At 37.2% G+C, this 20235-nt stretch overlaps 1 long non-coding RNA gene across 5 annotated transcripts in view; it reads left to right on the plus strand.

The window, feature by feature from the left end:
• LOC116896134 overlaps positions 1 to 20235 on the plus strand; it is a 68174-nt gene that overhangs the window by 44800 nt on the left and 3139 nt on the right. For all 5 annotated transcript variants that reach the window (XR_004387312.1, XR_004387314.1, XR_004387313.1 and 2 more), the window contains one exon: positions 4406 to 4480. This is a non-coding gene — a long non-coding RNA (uncharacterized LOC116896134). The remainder of the gene's footprint in view (positions 1 to 4405; positions 4481 to 20235) is intronic.

Below are 20235 nucleotides of genomic sequence, written 5' to 3' on the forward strand. Positions count from 1 at the left end.
AGCCACTTATCAATGAGTGCATACCATGTGTGTTTTTCTGTGACTGGGTTACCTCACTCAGGAAGATATTTTCCAGTTCCATCCATTCGCCTATGAATTTCATAAAGTCATTGTTTTTGATAGCTGAGTAATATTCCATTGTGTAGATGTACCACATTTTCTGTATCCATTTCTCTGTTGAAGGCCATCTGGGTTCTTTCCAGCTTCTGGCTATTATAAATTAGGCTGCTATGAACATAGAGGAGCACGTGTCTTTGTTATATGTTGGGGCATCTTTTGGGTATATGCCCAAGAGAGGTATAGCTGGGTCCTCAGGTAGTTCAATGTCCAACTTTCTGAGGAACCTCCAGACTGATTTCCAGAATGGTTGTACCAGTCTGCAATCCCACCAACAATGGAGGAGTGTTCCTCTTTCTCCACATCCTTGCCAGCATTTGCTGTCACCTGAGTTTTTGATCTTAGCCATTCTCACTGGTGTGAGGTGAAATCTCAGGGTTGTTTTGATTTGCATTTCCCTTATGACTAAAGATGCTTCTCTCCTTCTTTAAAAGGGGAACAAGAATACCCTTGGCAGGGAATAGGGAGGCAAAGTTTAGGACACCCATTCAGAGCCTGCCCCACATGTGGCCCATGCATATACAGCCACCAAACTAGATAAGATGGATGAAGCAAAGAAGTGCAGGCCGACAGGAACTGGATGTAGATCTCTCCTGAGAGACACACCCAGAATACAGCAAATACATAGGCGAATGCCAGCAGCAATCCACTGAACTGAGAACTGAATCCCTGTTGAAGGAATCAGAGAAAAGACTGGAAGAGCTTGAAGGGGCTTGAGACCCCATAGAACAACAATGCCAACCAACCAGAGCTTCCAGGGACTAAGCCACTACCCAAAGACTATACATGGACTGACCCTGGGCTCCTACCTCATATGTAGCAATGAATAGCCTAGTAAGAGCACCAGTGGAAGGGGAAGCCCTTGATCCTGCCAAGACTGAACCCCCAGTGAATGTGATTGTTGGGGAGAGGGTGGTAATGGAGGGAGGATGGGGATGGGAAACCCATGTAGAAGGGGAGGGGAAGGGGTTAGGAGGATGTTGGCCCGGAAACCGGGAAGGGGAATAACAATTGAAATGTAAATAAGAAATACTCAAGTTAATAAAGATAAAAAAATAAAAAAATTAAATATTTAAGAAACAGTTTGGAAATATATCTGTTTAGCAAAACAAAATCAATTTCAACTATTACTCCTGACTCCATTGTTGTTACCTATGGCCTCTTAACTAATTTCATCACTGAAGTCTCATTAGATCATCAGTAGAGAATAGCTTACATATGGCTCATGAGATTCTGACAGAAAGCAAGATTCCTGAATTTAACATGGCTGGGGAAAATGTGGAGAGCGTCACAAACTATTAAATACACAAAACAGGATGGTAAGTAAAGGAGACCTCACTTGTCATAGTTTTAAATAATTGTGGACACTGAAAGAGTGAGAGTTGGGGCTGGAGAGATAGCTCAGTGGTTAAGAGCACTGACTGCTCTTCCAAAGGTCCTGAGTTTTCCCATCAAACACACAGTGGCTCACAACCATCTGTAATGGGATCCCATGTCCTCCTCTGGTGTCTGAAGACAGCTGCAGTGTACTTATATACATAAAATAACTAATTCTAAAACAGAGTGAGAGTTTACTAAGAATAGTATGTGCACTGTGCGTGATTTCTTCTACTGTGGTACTGAGTTTACCATGGAAGAAATTAATTTGTCACTTCAATGAATGTATCTAATTGTTAGATTGTTATATCAATTTCTGTAAAGATGATTGTGATATTGTGGCCCATTAGTAGCTATGATTGTTTATAGGCAGGTAGTGAAATAATTCTAAAGAAAGTGTGTATGACCTCCAGTTTAATAACAGAGCATAGCTTGACACACAATGCAGAACCCAGATTAGGATTTTGAAAGCTCCCCTTACTGTATGTACATCAAGTACTGGTTGACCTCTCTGCCCATATTCATAAACTTACATCCTAAATAAATCCTCATAGATCTTGCACATTTTGGTAGTAGTAGTAGTAGTATTTTATATTTATGCTTATTAAAATCAATTTGGATATTTCTTTAAAATTAGCAAGATACAAGTATCAATGGCCAAGCTGTTCCACTGCTGAGCATACACTTAGAGAACTCCCCACACTACCACAGAGATATTTGTATCCCAATGTATAGGCCTGCTGAATTCATTGTATCAGAGAATTAGAATCAATGTAGTATTCATCAGCAGATAAATGAATAATGAAAATATGCATATAATAATGCACATTATATATTAATAATGAATAGATAATGATAATGTATATGAACATTGATATTCATGAATACAAAATTTGCAGAATATTGATGGATTTAGGATGCGTAAAATTAAGAGAAGTTATACAAACTCAGAAAGAAAGGAAAATGACCTTCATTATAGGAAACACCTAACCACTGATACATGTACATCTGCAAACAGTTAAACATGTGGACTTGATATAACATGTAGATAAGCAATCAAGAATGGCTAAATGCTATGGAGAGAACAAAATGCAGCTAATGTACAAAAAAGGTAACTGTTTATCTCTGTGATACATTTATCATTTTTGGTGGTGGATAAATATATGTAACATAATATATAAATATAATTTTAAAATATAAAAGATATGTAATATGTTATGTATTTCAAATATATCAAATATATAAATAAAAATGTGTATCAAACATAAAAATATGTACTTGATAGTGAAAGTGTACAGTATACAGTGTCATACCAGGCATTGTAACTGTATATAAGTTCATGGAGAAGCATAAATTTTGGGTCTAGTGAATTTCAATGTGTGCTATTTTTATTTGCAAGAATTTTAGAGCAAGGTTTATTTTTAAAAATTAGATAAGATTTCTCTAAAATAATAATTCATTTAGCCTATCAACAGACCTTGGCTTTATAAATTCTGCTTGATTAGTATAATGGGTGATGTTTTTCAGTGAAGGTGTTTTTTTTTATTTGACAAAATGAGAATGAACATTCAATTTTAAAAAAATTTTACATTATTATTATTTTTAAAATTCCTTTCCTATACCCTATATCAGCTTCCTTTTTTCACTTAGATGTTTGTATCTATTTCTTTTGAGTTCATTCAGGAGTTTGTGCCTACTTCAATTTTGTTTAGCTTTCTTGTGATCATTATTTTGAATTCTTTATCTGGGATTTCATCTAGATATCATTCTTTGTCACTCATCAACATTAGTGCACTAGAAAATTTCGAAGAGTTGATCCCATCTTGGATTTTTATGCTTCCTGCTTTTCTGCATCATGTATCTGTGTAGAGATCGCTTCTGATTAAATTCCTGGTTTTCCTTCCCAAAATGAATTTCAAATGATTTCTGTGTTTCCATATCTTACCCTACCTTGACTGACAGTATCATCTACAACATGCAAGAAAATTAGACTGTCAGAACTTTTTAATTTCCAATTAAATTTTCCTAGATGTCTATTCTCACCCAATGAATATTCACTTCCTGCTTTTACCTACCAACGGTCTTCCCTCTCAAGTTGTTTACATGGGCTCCAAAATATACTTGGTTAGAATTGGTGATACTTCCTTAGAACACCTCTCCATCATCCCCAGTGCTCTACACTTAGTCTCCTCACTGTGTTTGGACTCAGCCTTCAGAATCAAGGCCTTTCTACCCATTGCCTCTTCCTGTCTTACTCTTCTCAGTGGCCTTGCTCTTAGTGCAGCTTCTCCATTGTTTCTTTCTATTCTCCTTCGAACTCCATCTATCCATTAGCTGCTCCAACCATTATAAATCAGGGCTAATTAAGACCATTATCATTATGTTGATAATTCAAACAACAATATGAGTTAGGTGTCGCGTACTAAAGTACAAAACGCAAACCAGTACTTCGTAACAATTTTATTTTTGTAAGGTTTATTGGTAAGAAAATAAGAAACATTCCTTGCCTTCTGGGTGTCTAGACCAGTGAAAACTAATAGCCCGTCTTCTAGAAATGCTTTCTCCTCTCCGCTGGTATCATTCATCTCTTCTATCGCATCTGACTACTCTCCATATTTATTACATCATACATTTTTAAATTGTGTCTTGCTTTTCTTTCAAAGAATGTGCCTGGACTCTTCTGTGTTCAGTTACAGTCATGGTTCCTGAAACTCTAGCATAGAAACTTGTCCTGTGCAATCTCTATTGCAGCAGCATTCCCCATCCACCCACCCCCCATGAGTGCTCTCTTGTCTTAAACATAGCACCCAGCCCAGAATGTTAGGCACCATTCAGCTTCAGTCTGGGCTTATGCCAGCATCAACTGATGCTCCATCTTTAGAGCACTTAGCATGTTGTAATTATTCTGCAGATACACCGTGACAGCCATTAACTCCCTACACTGCTGTCTTTGCATCCTGTCTTTAAGCAGTGTCTTCAAGAGAAGGTTAAGTATTTACAGTTAATCAAATGGATGAGATTGCCAATAAGGAAATTGCCAATGGAACCAAGTAATAGGGAAATTTTCGTTTTGGATCTTTAAAATAAATTGATCATTTGCTGTAGTATTTTCCACAGAAATATGGTTTTCTTGAATAAAAATTCTTCTTAAATCTTTTGAGTACATTATATATGAACAAATAATGTTTATCAAATCCAGAGTTTTTTGGTGTTGCTATCCCACATGCATTTTCCTTTGTATTTATCTATTTAGAATGTAACATGGTTAATGGCATTATTTTGAATAAGTCTTCAGTCACTGATTTAAAATTAGTTGAATAAGAATATCCTTTGGCCCATTATGAGTTTGTATAAACCATCATTTCAAATCTCAAACATCAATGAAGAAGAGGAGGTTAAAAGTTTATTATAAGAGCAAAAAGCTGTAGATGACCACAATGAAACAGAACTTTCTAGACACAGCAGGATTACATATTAATCCACAGTGGTAGTGACACCATGGACAAGACCTGCGTGAGCTCAAAACAGACAAATACTAGCATGAAAAGGGGACTGGGGTATAAAGTTACACCTCCAGCAGAAGAACTATTGGTCACTGACAGCTTCTGGGAGATGAAGAGTCAGTTATTTTAAAGAATATGGGTGCTAGTAATTCTACCAAACTTCAGTGGAAGGCTCCATATCAAAAAGTATGTAGGGAACATGTACTTGATGAGTTTAATAATATTAATAAAATAAAAATGACAAGGTATTTGATATGGAAAGATGATGACATGTATCTGTGAGAAATTAGGTTAAGAGGAATAACTATAATATATGCCACTATTTTAAGTTATGTTTGAAATCTTCTCAGTCTCTTCTTGAGGTTCTATCCATAAAGCAGTGTCAGTTGCTGGGAGGATTTTGCAAACTTCTTTCTTCACTTATGATTTCAGTTAACGCAATTGAAAAAGTATACTCTTGTTTCGCACTCAAATTTTATGAACCGAGTATACCAATCTATACTTAGCTATGCATAAATCCATACTATAGAGTAAAAGTATTGAAATTTTAATTATTTGTTTGACTGCTGGAAGTTAATAAATAATATTTGTTCCTTCTTATCAGTATTTTTCGGTGATGTACATTAGAAGTAATCACTGAGATTTTTTTTAACTTAGGCTGAAAACCTTTAACCAAAGGCAAATGCAGAGGGAAGATTAAATAAATAGACTCAAATATAAAACATAAAGTGAAACCAACAACATGGTGGTAGTCTGTCCTGAACCTAACCACACCACTGTCTGTGAAGTGCACTGGCTTCTTGATTTCATCTACAGTTACAAGTGACTCCACTGTGCTGCCGTTTCTCTCAGCTGCTCCAGCATGCCCAGTAGTATTCTGTTTCGACCAGTCTTGTTGAGGTCACCAGAGAAAACATGTGAATGTGACCTCAAGCATAATCCCATATGGCTTCTCTTGTCATTATTTTGCCCTGGGTGATGACCAGCACATTCTTCTCCTTCTCCTTTTCCCTTTCTCTTCACATTATGTCAAAGAAGTCTTTGCAAACAGATGGATTCTATTATACTCTTGCATTGGGAAACTGCTGTTTCTGCCTTTCTTCTTTCTCTCCCCATATGCCTTATATCATTTGGTGATCTCCTATCTCTGTAATTAGATATTTGACACAGAGTGATATTTTGTACAAAGAACCTTCCCTGGTTTTCTTAAAAAAACTCATACTTGGGGGGTATATGTGCCATAAATAGATTTGATGACATTTGTTTGTACTCGATAGGAGGAAGATGTGAGGGACTTTGTCCCACATCTAAAAAGATTTTTTCACTAATTATCCACAATGATAGATACAATCAGTGTAAACTACTTTGTCAGAAGTTTGTGCATGTATATATGTATGTGTATACACACACAGACACACAGACACACAGACACACAGACACACACACACACATATATATGTATATATACATATATATATATGTATATATACATATATAGAAATTCAGAGGTCACAAAAGAAGAAAGACCCATGTCTCTAGAAAAACAATGAACCAAACACTTTCCAGACTTTACTTTTGATACAGAATGATTGCACCAAGGAAAAGAAATGCAACAGTAACTGTAGATATGCCAGTCCACAAAGAAACTCATAACAGAAATACACTTTCGTTGTAACGTTTAGTGCATTTGAGGGGACTTCAAAGCTTGAGTTCATACAATTTTGGAAAAGAAAACTCGGGACTGGAGCCTAGTATTGTATGTAGAAACATGTTAGCTACTGTGACTTCATCAGTTAACAGGTGGGAATGGGAAGCTATGCGGTCTATATTAAAATTCAGAACCCAGAGCTGCTGCTCCTGTGCCCGAGGTCATAGCTGGGACGATATGCAGTACAAAGGAGCCAGTCACTGTGAAGCAGTGAAACTTCCTGAGAGGTGTTTTAATTAACTGTCACCTAATTATTATAATCAGACTCTGAAACATTTCACAGTCTAAGTCACTGCGAATTCAGTTAATTTTGCCTAACAAATGCAACATTTTATATAAAAGTAAAATAAAAATTTCCTTGGAAATTATCGCACGGCCTTCATTTAAAAAGCTACCATTCCCAAGCGTTCGCGTTTTATAAAGTATTTATACAACACATAACATCGTGTAGCCTATTTGGGCAGGAAATACTTTGTAAGGTGCCCTCGCATCTGTTAATTTAAAACGCCAGGAGGATCCTGCCAAGCTTTTGAATAAACTTTACTTCTCAAAGGAAGTTTAAAAAGTAGTTTTATGATCGAGATGGATTTTTTAAAAGTATGACCTTATAGTTTGCAATTACACTCACAAGCTATTCCAAATATGCCAGCCAGATATACAGAGCCGCAGGTCAAAGTTCGGTACGTTTCCTGTGTTAGTAGATTGGAAGGTGAACCCTGGCAGATTCGGCATCTGAGTTCTTCTTACCCTGTTTTTTCTGTCTCCCGAGATGGATTGTTAATGGCTGTACCACTCCCGAAGCACATGCTGTAAATGGAGAGAGTATGAACATCACCCCAGACATACACGTCGTTAAACAAGAAAATGATAAAATTTGGAGTGCCGAGTATAATCTAAATCCGGGCAAACTGTGGGAAATATGAAGCAAACCAATTTGTATCTGAATAGTTCTCCCCTATCGCTTACAATATTTGGTTATTAAATAACAGTAGGGCAAAATGGTTTTTTAAAAAGTGTAACTCTAGCCATCGGACTAAATCAAGTATCAAAGAGGCACTCCTGTTTTGTCAAACACCTTTTAAACCTACAACTGGATTTTCTCTATATTCTGACATAAACTTTCTCCTTTATTTCGCTGTGAAACCATTTCATCCAAATGGCTATGTGGAGGGCGCAGCATCTTTTACAAGCAATTACCCTGGCCTTGCTCACCTGCCCCCTGCAGCACCTCTTTTAAAGATTGATTGGCAGTAGGCTAGTTGGGAAGTGTTAGGAGGAACCAAGGAACTTACCTCTTCTTTACCACATAGTAATTAATATAATAACACATCTTGGAGACACAGCAATCACATACCATAGTTAACATTACATTGTACATACTGGAAGTATGATCCTGTGTTTTATGCATATATGTATATGCCACTGCTGGTCTTACAGATGCTTGCCACCATGCACAGGTTTTACACAGGCACTGGAGTTATGGGCTCAGGTCTTCATGATTCATAGAATCAGCACTGAGACACCCCCCCAAGCCTCATGAATATTTCTTCTTTATGTTTACATCAAACTTGACATGGCATAGAATAGACCAAGAGATTTGTGCAGGGCAGTAAGTATAGATCTATTTTCCTTTTTCTATTTTGTCCAAATAGCCGCCCAGTTTGAAAAGCACCATTTTTGATGCTGCTGTCTTTTTTTTCCCCAGTATGTAATTCTGGCTTTTTATCAGGTGTTCAAAGGTATTTGGATTTATGTCTGCCTCATCATTTCCATTCCCTGGATCAATATGCATCATTGTATGCCAATACCATGCTGTTTGTTTCTTTATAGCTCTGTAGTACAACTTGAAATTAGTACAATGTGGTTAGACCCCCAGCAGTTCCGGAGGACTGTTTTAGTTATCCTGGTTTGCTATTCAGGACTGTTTTACTTATACTGGTTTTCTTGTGTATCCATAGGAAGTGAAAATTGCTGTTCAACTTCAGTGAAAAATTGTGTAAAAATTTTAATGAGGACTGTACTAAGTCTCTCACACATATGCAATTCAAAATTTCAAATTTATATGTCTTAAGTTTTATATAACAAAAAAATTGAATATAACTGATTTAAGCCTGTGAAACAGGGAGTTTTAAATTTTGATTATGCAACTATGTTTCTCTGTGTAATTTGGATTTTGCTGAAACCCCTGCTGATAATATTGTGTACAGTTTGATAATCTCTAATAAGTCAATACTTTCAGTTATAACTTGCATTTCTGTTATTATTGTGGTTTTTTGAATGCTTACTATTGTCCCTTGTATCTTCAGCCTTACATATAGAAAAACACTAAATTCTGAGAAATAATTATTTCAGTTTTAAAATATATCATGTATAATGTATCTTACTTGACAATTAGACTCTTACTAATGGTTTCTACTGGATACTATAATTGCCATCTTCAATACAGTAAAATACATACTTCTAATCTCGTAACTAAAGTCTGCTGATTTCCAGTGCGGAGGTATGCCATCTGGGCAAGGAGAAAATGGTCTTGTTGGCAAATTCTACAGCAGCTAAAGATAAAGATTTCATTCTGTTCTTTTTCCAGATTTAGATGGCACCTGCCTTTCCTGTTACTGTAGCCACAGTTACCACATTTTATTCCAGGAAATGTTGGAAAGACATTTGTGCTCGTACTTGAGACAAAAAAAAAAAAAAAAAGAAAGAATTGTTATTTTTAATAACAGATCTACATATTATGTGCAAATTAATGGTCCTCCATATTTATCAACCAAAACTATGAATATTGATTACTAAGCCAATTGTGCTTTGCATAACCAAATGTAGTACAAGAGAGAAAGGGACACAAACAGACAGCACAGAGAGGATGAATGCCAATTATCACCCAAAGGACCAAACAGAAAATTTCGGAGTATAATGTACAATCAGGAAACCAAAACAAAATGTATTTCATTGTTGAGAACAATGTAAGCCCTCTGTATTTACACAAGGAGGGGAAACACCAAGCTGAATGAATTAGAGCAGACAACTGTCTATGAATGTGCAGATCTGGAGGGCCTTAATGACCCATCCTCTTCCCTTTGAATGGGCTGCGTTAATGTGTTTGCCTTAAAGACTATACATGGACTGACCCAGGGCTCCAACTGCATATGTAGCAGAGAATAGCCTTGTTGGGGCACCAGTGGTAGGGGAAGCTCTTAGTCCTGCCAAGGTTGGACCCCCGTGCAGGGGAATATGGGGGGGCAGTAACAGGGGGATGTATGGGGGGAATACCCATATGGGAGAGGGGAGGGGATGGAGGCTTATGGACAGGAAACTGGGAAGGGGAATAACATTTGAAATGTAAGTAAAGAAATATCTCTAATAAATAATTAAAAAAGGACAATGTAATGTATTCAGGGAATCTTGGAACTCAAATCTTAATTTGTATTTCTTGCGTTCACATGTTAAATTGCATTCTTGTCTACATAAATATGATATATTTTTCTACCAATTTTGTGCCCTCATATATTGAAATAAGTGGAACATGATAAATGTCATGCAAATAGTTCACAATCCGTGTGTTTATCATGCTCCTCTCCAGGGCACAGGATATTAAAACACCAAAATCATTGAAGCATGGTGAAGGTCTTTCCAAATGCACTCCAGATATTTACAGAGCGTTTGAAATCCACAAATGTCTGTGAAGAATTATTTGAAAGCCAAAACCTGGTGGATGTGTGTATACACACACAATCTCTTCATTCAGGACTCGAGGCAGGAGAATTTTCTGTTTTGAGAATAGCCGAGATTTTACAGCAAGTTGGAAAACAGTAACAAGTGTTGGGCTGTAGCTCTAACAGAGTGCCTAATTCCTGTGCAGGAAGACTTGAGTTCAATTCCAAGCAAAGCCCAAATGGCATGTGCCTGTGGGTTGAAATCATTGAAACCCTCATCCATTCATATACTCCTAGAGAAGTAAGTGGCCCTGGAAATCTTAACAGCCCTTCGGTACAGGTAAAATCATCCAAAGTCACACATAGGAGACTCAGAAAGTGTCTTGGGGATTTTGTGACTCTAAGTCCTTTGCTTGAAATTTAGTTCTTTTAACTTTGGGGCTGGGTCTGTACTGTCTTCTGGACCTGTTTGCTGTGCACTTTGACAATGAATACACTGACAGACAACTTAGCAGTTTAGGAAGCTTATCGTGGTTCAGAAAGACATAATTACAATGTATGTATACGGCATAGAGGCTTCATGTGAATTAGTCTGTGTCTTCTACTTTGTATACCTCAAATATCCTTGCAGTTTATATAGGGAGTATGGCTTGATTATAGCTAATTAATTTATAGATGGGGTTCAACACTGCTATATAATCAAGATCGATCTTGAACTTCTGATGCACCTGCTTTTACCTTCTCAGCATTGAATATATATTGTCTATATACTTGCATAGACACACACCCACATAAATAATAAAAACATCATCATAAAAATATGATGCTTGTTCATCAGGACTGTTTTGTGAAAATATTAACATCACAGTTACTAATCATTATGGTCTGATAAGATCTTTTTGGGAAGGTTGGAACTCATTTCATGCTGCTGACCCTGGATGGTATAGAAATTTCTAGTTTACAAGAGACTCTCTGATAGACATTCTCTTATATCTACACATTTATTCTTAATTACCTTTAGATTTCCTTATTCTATTATGGTTTAAATCACCTCCTTGCTAAATGCTGTAATATGAAATAGAAGACCCAATGTTCACTGCTTCCCAGTCTTCAGGTTACCTTTTCTGGAGGCAGCAAAGATAATCAGATTGATCAGTGATTTGCAGATCTTGTGTCTGTTCTTGAACCATCCAGCCATTGTCACTCAGGCTTTTTCCTTTTCTGGTCACAGCTCTCCTCACTGGCTCTCCTGACTCTTCTGTAGTTACTCTAGGCCCACACAGCTTACAGTTGAGAGCCAGGAGAGCCTCCAATGAATCACATAAGCAGACTCCCATAGCTAAGAAGCTAAGTTATATGCAGGTTTCAACAGGATGTCTACATCTATTGGATCCATTATTGTACCTAATCCAGAAAGTTAGGTGCTGAGATAAGGCCCTAATGAAAGAAGTCAACAGCTCATGAGTTGATATATAGATCTGTATTTCCACTATATAAAGAAGATTATAGTATGAATTTTGAAATGTTTCCGTTTCGTGGCTCACAATCTTGTTCTTATATTTCATACATTTCTTTCTTTCTTATTTTTGTTGATTTTCTCAACAACTTGACATTTGTTGATGTTTGGTGGAAGGGCACAACAAATTTAGTAAGAAGTATAAAAGATTTAGATAAAAGTTAACTATGAACATTTTGGAGATTAACACTATTCCACTTCATTTTCACAGTCTTTGGAAAACTTGTATAGGAAATGCTAATCATGGAGCTTTCACATATTTTATTATAAATTTCTTTGAGGTGATAAACTCTTGTTTTTAAAGTCATGGCTTTTTTTCAGCTCCACACAGACAGCTACAAATTCACCCCAGGCCGGTTCCAAGACTGGAAACTAGGCAGAACTCCTGGTTTTATTTTTTTGTTTTTGTTTTGTTTTTAGTTATTTTTTATTGGATTTTTTTATTTATTTACATTTCAAATGTTATGCCCTTTCTGGTTTCCCATCCATAAACTCCCTATCTCTTTCCTCCCCCTTTTTCTACAAGAGTGTTTCCATCCACCCACCCCTTCCTGCCTACCTGCCACCCTGACATTCCTCTACACTGGGGTGTCAAGCCTTGGCAGAACCAGGGGCTTCTCCTCCCACTGGTGCCCAAAAAGTCCATCCTCTGCTACATATGCAGCTGGAGCCATGGGTCTGTCCATGTGTATTCTTTGTATGGTGGTTTAGTGCCTAGGATCTCTGGTTGGCTTGGTATTGTTCTTATGAGGTTACAAACCATTTCAGCTCCTTCAATCCTTCAATCCTTTCTCTAACTCTTCCAATTGGGACCCCATTGACAGTTCACTGGTTGGCTGTGAGCATCTGCCTCTGTATTTTTCATGCTCTGAGCAAAGCCTCTCAGAGGACAGCTATATCAAGCTCCTATCAGCATGCACCTCTTAGCATCTTCAGTAGTGACTGGGATTGGAGGATGTATGTATATGCTGCATCCCAGGGAGGTGGGAAGTCTCTCAATGGCCATTCCTTAAGTCTGCTCCAAACTTTGTCTCAAATATCTCCTCCTATGAATATTTTTGTTCACCCTTATAAGAAGGACTGAAGCACCCATATTTTGGTCTTCCTGTTTCTTGAGCTTAATGAAGTCTGTGGATTATATCTTGTGTAATCTGAGTTTTGGACTAATATCCATTCACTTGTGAGCACATACCATATGTTGCATTTTGCGATTGAGTTACTTCACTTAGGATGATATTTTCTAGTTCTATCCATTTGCCTATGAATTTCATGAAGTCATTGTGTTTAGTAGTTGAGTAATATTCCACTGTGTACATGTACCATATTTTCTGTATCCATTTCTCTGTTGAGGGATATCTGGGTTCTTTCCAGCTTCTGGCTATTATAAATAAGGCTGCTATGAACATGGTGGAGCATGTGTCCTTATTACATGTTGGAGCATCTTTTGGGTATATGCCCAGCAGTGGTATAGCTAGATCCTCAGGTAATACTGTGTCCAATTTTCAGAGGAACCTCCAGACTGATTTCCAGAATGGTTGTTCCAGTCTGCAATCCCACCAACAATGGAGCAGTGGACATCCTCACCAGCATTTGCTGTCACCTGAGTTTTTGATCTTAGCCATTCTCACTGGTGTGAGGTGAAATCTCAGGGTTGTTTTGATTTGCATTTCCCTTATGACTAAAGATGTTGAACATTTCTTTAGGTGTTTCTCAGCCATTTGGCATTCCTCAGCTGTGAATTATTTGTTTAACTCTGAACCCCATTTTTAATAGGGTTATTTGTCTCCTTGTGGTCTAACTTCTTGAGTTCTTTGTATATTTTGGATATAAGTCCTCTATCTGTTGTAGGATTGGTAAAGATCTTTTCCCAATCTGTTGGTAACTGTTTTGTGCTAATCACAGTTTCCTTTTCCTTACAGAATCTTTGCAATTTTATGAAGTCCCATTTGTTGATTGTTGATCTTAGAGCATAAGCCATTGTTGTTCTGTTCATGAATTTTCCCCTGTACCCATGTGTTCAAGGTTCTTCCCCAATTTTTCTTCTATTAGTTTCAGTGTATCAGTGTATCTGGTTTTATATGGAAATCCTTGATCCACTCGGACTAAGCTTTGTACAGGACAATAAGAATAGACTGACTTGCATTCTTCTACATGCTGATCTCCAGTTGAACCAGCACCATTTGTTGAAAATACTATCTTTTTTCTGCTGGATGGTTTTAGCTCCTTTGTCAAAGATCTAGTAACCATAGGTGTGTGGTTTAATTTCTGGGTCTTCAATTCTATTCCACTGGTCTATCTACCTGTCTCTGTACTAATACCATACAGTATCACTATTGCTCTGTAATACAACTTGAGGTCAGGGATGGTGATTTCCCCAGAAGTTCTTTTATTGTTGAGGATAGTTTTTGCTATCCTGGGTTTTTTGTTATTTCAAATGAATTTGCAAATTGCTCTTTCTAACTCTATGAAGAATTGGGTTAGAAATTTTGATGGGAATTGCGTTGACTCTATAGATTGCTTTTGGCAAGATGGCCATTTTTACAATATTAATCCTGCCAATCCATGAGCATGGGAGATCCTTCCATCTTCTGAAATCTTCAATTTCTTTCTTCAGAGACTTGAAGTTCTTGTCATATAGATCTTTCACTTGCTTGGTAAGAGTCACACCAAGATATTTTATATTATTTGTGACTGTTGTAAAGGGTGTCATTTCACTAATGTTTTTCTCAGCCCATTTATCCTTTGAGTAGAGGAAGGCTACTGATTTGTTTGAGTTAGTGTTACATCCAGCCACATTTCTGAAGTTGTTTGTCAAGTTTAGGAGTTCTTGGGAGTAATTTTTGGGATCACTTAAATGTATTATCATATCATCTGCCAGTAGAGATATTTTTACTTCTTCCTTTCCAATTTATTTCCCTTTGACCTCCTTTTGTTGTCTGATTGCTTTGGCTGGGACTTCAAGTACTATATTGAATAAGTAGAGAGAGAGTAGGCAGTCTTGTCTAGTCCCTGATTTTAGTGGGATTGCTTCAAGTTTTTCTCCATTTAGTTTGATGTTGGCTACTGGTTTGCTATACATTGCTTTCCTGTGTTTAGGTATGGGCCTTGAATTCCTGACCTTTCCAAGACTTTTAACATGAAGAGGTGTTGAATTTTTTTCAAATGCTTTCTCAGCATCTAATGAAATGATCATGTTGTTGCTGTAAAATTATAAGAAAAATTCTGTCTTTTACCTTCACTAGGTTTGTTAGTGCCCCAAGATATCTGGTAGATATCTTCATCTCAGTCAGTAAAGCATCTCACCTGCTCTGCTTCATCCAATATCATACTGTCAATGGCTTCTCTCTGAGCCTGGCAACATCTCTCTACCCATCTAGTTCCAAGGCAGGTTGCCACCATGCCAGAAATATACATCTATATTCTATGGTGGCCTCATGTCTCCAGCCACCACATATTCTCTTGAACTTAAATCACCACATGAAAGGACACACAACACAATAAACTCTGATCCAATTGATAAGATATAATTGCCCACCTAGACATACAAAGCCCTGTATACATCCATACCTTAAGAATATTCATAACAACCTGCAAATGTGCAGAGTGAAATCTTAATATTAGCCTCCATGTTCTCTCTACTGCCTCTTCTGCCTTGCTCCAGTCTTCTCCCCCCTCTAAAACAATTTTTTCCTGCCTATCCTTCCTTCTCAGCCAATGGCAAGCCTCGTTCTATCTTGTACCTGCCTTCACCTGTTTGAACTCCTACATCATGAGGTTTCTTTTCTTTGAGTTTGTTTATTCATTGGATTACATTGATGGATTTCTGCATATTTAACCATCCCTGCATCCCTAGAAAGAAGCGTACTTCATTAGGATGGATGATTGGTTTGCTATGTTCTTGGATTCGGTTTGGAAGAATTTTTGAGTATTTTTGCATCAAAATTCATAAAGGAACTTGGTCAGAAGTTCTCTTTCTTTGTTGGTCCTTGTGTGGTTTAGGTATAAGCATAATTATGGCTTAATAGAAGGAATTGGGTAGTGTTCCTTCTGTTTCTATTTTGTGGAACAGTTTGAACAGTATTGGCATTAGGTATTATATAAAGGTTTAATAGACATCTGCACTAAACTCATCTGGTCCTGGAATTTTTTTTTTTTTTTGGTTGGGAGACTTTTAATGACTGCTTCTATTTCTTCAGGAGTTATGGGACTGTTTAAATGGTTTGTATGGTCCTGATTTTTCTCTAGTACCTGGTATTTGTCTAGAAAATTGGCCATTTCACCCAGATTTTCCCATTTTGTTGAATATAGGCTTAGTAGGATCTGATGATTTTTTAAAAAATTTCCTCAGATTTTGTTGTTATAGCTCCCTTTTCATTTCTGATGTTGTTAATTTGGTTACTCTCTCTGTTGCCTCTGGTTAGTCTGCCTAAGGGTTTATCTATCTTGTTGATTTTCTCAAAGAATCAGTTCTTGGTTTTGTTGATTCTTGGTATAGTACTTTTTGTTTCTACTTGGTTGATTTTAGACCTGATTTTGATTATTTCCTGCTTTGTGCTCCTCTTGGGTGTATGTGCTTCTTTTTGTTCTAGAACTTTCAGGTGTGCTATAAATCTGTTAGTGTATGCTCTGTCGGGTTTCTTTTTGGAGGTACTCAGAGCTCTTAGCACTGCTTTCATTGTGTCCCATACGTTTAGGTATGCCTTCATTTTCATTAAATCCTAAAAACTCTTTAATTTCTTTCTTTATTTCTTACTTGATGAGGTTATCATTGGTGTAGAGTGTTGTTCACCTTCCACATGTATGTCAGCTTTCTGTAGTTTTTGTTGTTATTGAAGACCAGCCTTAGTCCATGGTGATCTGATAGGATGCATGGGATTATTTTAATATTCTTGTATCTGTTGAGGCCTATTTTGTGATAGATTATATGGTCAGTTTTTGAGAAGGTACCATGAGGTGCTGAGAAGAAGATTTTTTGTTTGTTTTAGGATAAAATGTTCTATAGATATCTGTTAAATCATTTTGGTTTAATTTTTGTTAGTTTCTCTGTGTCTCTGTTTAGTTTTTCTTTCCATGATATGTCCATTGATGAAATTGGGGTTGATGTCTCCCACTACTATTGTGTGAGGTACAATGTTTGCTTTAAGCTTTAGTAAGGTTTCTTTTATGAATATAGGTGCCCTTGCATTTGAAGCATAGATATTCAGCATTGAGAATTCATCTTGGTGGATTTTTACTTTGATGAATATGAAATGTCCTTTTTAATCTTTTTTGATAACTTTTGGTTGAAAGTTTTTTCTTTGATATTAGAATAGCCTACTTTGCCTTGTTTCTTTGGACCATTTTCTTGGAAATTCTTTTCCAAACTTTTACTCTGCAGTAGCACCTGTCATTGTCACTGAGGTGTGTTTCTTACATGCTGAGTCCTCTTTACATATACAGTTTGCTAGTTTACATCTTTTTATTGGGGAATTGAGTCCATTGGTGTTTAGAACCAATGTATTAGGAACCAATGACTGTTGTTTCCTGTTATTTTTGCTGTTAGAGGTGAAATTATGTTTGTGTGCTATCTTCTTTTGATTTAGTTGAAATTTGATTACTTTCTTCCTTTTCCCAGGGTCTAGTTTCCCTCCTTGTGTTAGAGTTGCCCATCTATTATCCTTCATAGGGCTGGATTTGTGGAAAGATATTGTGTAAATTTGGTTTTGTTATGGAATATCTTGTTTTCTCTATCTTAGTTAATTGAGAGTTTTGCTGGATATAATAGCCTGGGTTGGCATTTGTGTTTTCTTAGTGTCTGTATGACATCTGTCTAGGATCTTCTGGCTTTTATAGTCTCTGGTGAGAAGTCTTGTGTGATTCTGATACTTGACCTATTTCCCTTACTGCTTTTAATATTCTTTCTTTGTTTTGTGCATTTAGTGTTTTGACTATTATGCTATGGGAGGAATTTCTTTTCTGGTCCAATCTATTTGGAGTTCTGTAGGCTTCCTGTGTGTTTATGGGCATCTCTTTCTTTCAGATAGGGAAGTTTTCTTCTATAATTTTGTTGAAGATATTTACTGAACCTTTAAGTTGGGAATCTTCTTTCTCTTCCATATCTATTATCCTTAGGTTTGATATTGTCATTGTGTCCTGGATTTTCTGGATGTTTTATGTTAGGAGTTTTTTTTTTTCCTTTTCTTTTACGTTTTCTTTGACTGTTGTGTCAGTGTTTTCTTTTTTTTTAAGATTTATTTATTTTATGTATGTGAGTACACTGTAGCTGTCTTCAGACACACCATAAGAGGGCATAAGATGTTATTACAGATGGTTGTGAGCCACCATGTGGTTGCTGGGATTTGAACTCAGTACCTCTGGAAGAGCAGTCAGTGCTCTTAAGCACTGAGCCATCTGTCCAGCCCCCATGTCAGTGTTTTCTATGGAATCTTCTGGCCAAGATTCTATTTTCTATCTTTTACATTCTATTGGTAATGCTTCTGTGTATGATTCCTGATCCCTTTCCTTGGTTTTCTATCTCTAAGCTTCTCTCCTTTTGTGATTTCTTTATTTTTTCTATTTCCATTTTTAGATCCTGGGTGGTTTTACTCAATTTGTTCACCTTTTTTTGTTGTGTTTTCCTATAATTCTTTAAGGTATTTTTGTATTTTCTCTTTAAGGTCTTCTACCTGTTTACCTGGGTTGTCCTGTATTTCTTTAAGGGAGTTATTTATGTCCTTCTTAAATTACTCTAACTTCTTTGTGAGTTGTGATTTTTGATCAAAATCTTGCTTTTTTGGTGTGTTGGGGTATCCATGGCCTGCTGTCATGGGGAATTGGGTTCTAATGATGCCAAGAGGCCTTGGTTTCTGTTTCTCAGGTTCTTCCCTTGTGTCTCACCATCTTTTATCTCTGGTGTTAGCTGGTATTGCTCTCTCTGACAGTGGCTTGACTGTCCTGTAAGCCTGTGTGTCAGCATCTCTGGAGACTGGCTTTCTCCCAGCTGGATCTGGCCACAGAGAGTTGTGTCACAGGGTCAGCTCTGGATGCAGGCAGAAACCGGAAGCATCCTGTCCCATACCTGTCCTTGGTTCCTGTGTCCAGAGGGCTCTTAAGGGATTCCTCTTAGTCCAGGAATGTGAACAGAAGAGATGGTCTCAGGATTGTCTGCACTTCTGAGAATCCAGCTCTCTACCTGTGGGATCTGGGTACAGAGAGCTGTGTCCTAGGGTCAACTCTGGGCACAGGCCATGACTTTTTATGAAGGAGAGAGTTTTCACCCACTTGGATGTGTTGTTGGTCTACAACCATGCACAGTTAGTTTAACATAGGGATTGCTTTGTTCCTCATAAAGCAGACAAACGTGAGTCTTTATCAACCTCAATGATGATTAAAATTTTATACTTCACTTCTATCATGTTCTGCCCACAGTACAAACAATGACAATTATGCTGGGTGATGAGTGATACAAGACAATGTTCAACTATGTATAGTTGCATTTTCCAAATACATAGACTGTGTATACATCACATCTCTACATAAAAAAAAACAGAGCAAATAAGCAGACAGCTATTTTGTCAATGACATGAGGCAAAAAAGTTCTCTCTACATGTCAGACCATAATATTTAGAAAGCTCTTTCCTTTCAAGCTTCAAAGAAAACACACAAGATAGACTTTTCCTTCCCTCTCTTTAAATTTTTAGAAAGTCAGGGTAATATAACTCAAGAAACTTTCTTAAAAATCACATTACTCTCCTATAATTATAGAAGGGTGGTGTGGAGCCAGTTTTTCACATCCAAACTCACATCTGCTCTGTAACTCTCTCTTTATCAATGGCCATACTTGAACTTTCCTTCTTCTGTTCTGTCAGTTGGACATCACAGTGACATACCTCACCAGACTATCTAATTCTCAAACTCTGAAATGATCACTTCTCAACACAGAGGTACTAAGAGATTAAGATGTACCTAGAAGTTTCCCAAATTTTAAAGTAAATATGGCAACACCATATGCCAAGACCATAGCTGTTGTAGTCTACCCAAGGTCTCAGAGCTGAATTGTTAACAGTAAAGGAGGGACTCCCTTTGGTTTTTCTTCTTCTGGAAGGAGGATCCATGCCTGCAAGTCTGCTATGATGAGAATCTCTTCATAGCATGATTTGTTGATAGTAATTAGTTCCAACCCTTGGTTTTTCAAACTAAGGTCTCATTCTTACTAGTTCCTCCTAGATCTGAATGGGAAAATAAAAAAGAAATCTACTCCAAAGCTTTGGTATATACCAAGATGTAGAAACGCTTCTGAAGCCATGAGATATTCCACAACACAACCCTTGCACTTAGAAGTGTTTGTTCATCCTCTGACAAGTACAACTGAATTCAATG

The sequence above is a fragment of the Rattus rattus genome, chromosome 3 (assembly GCF_011064425.1).
Source record: "Rattus rattus isolate New Zealand chromosome 3, Rrattus_CSIRO_v1, whole genome shotgun sequence".
NCBI lineage: Eukaryota > Metazoa > Chordata > Mammalia > Rodentia > Muridae > Rattus > Rattus rattus.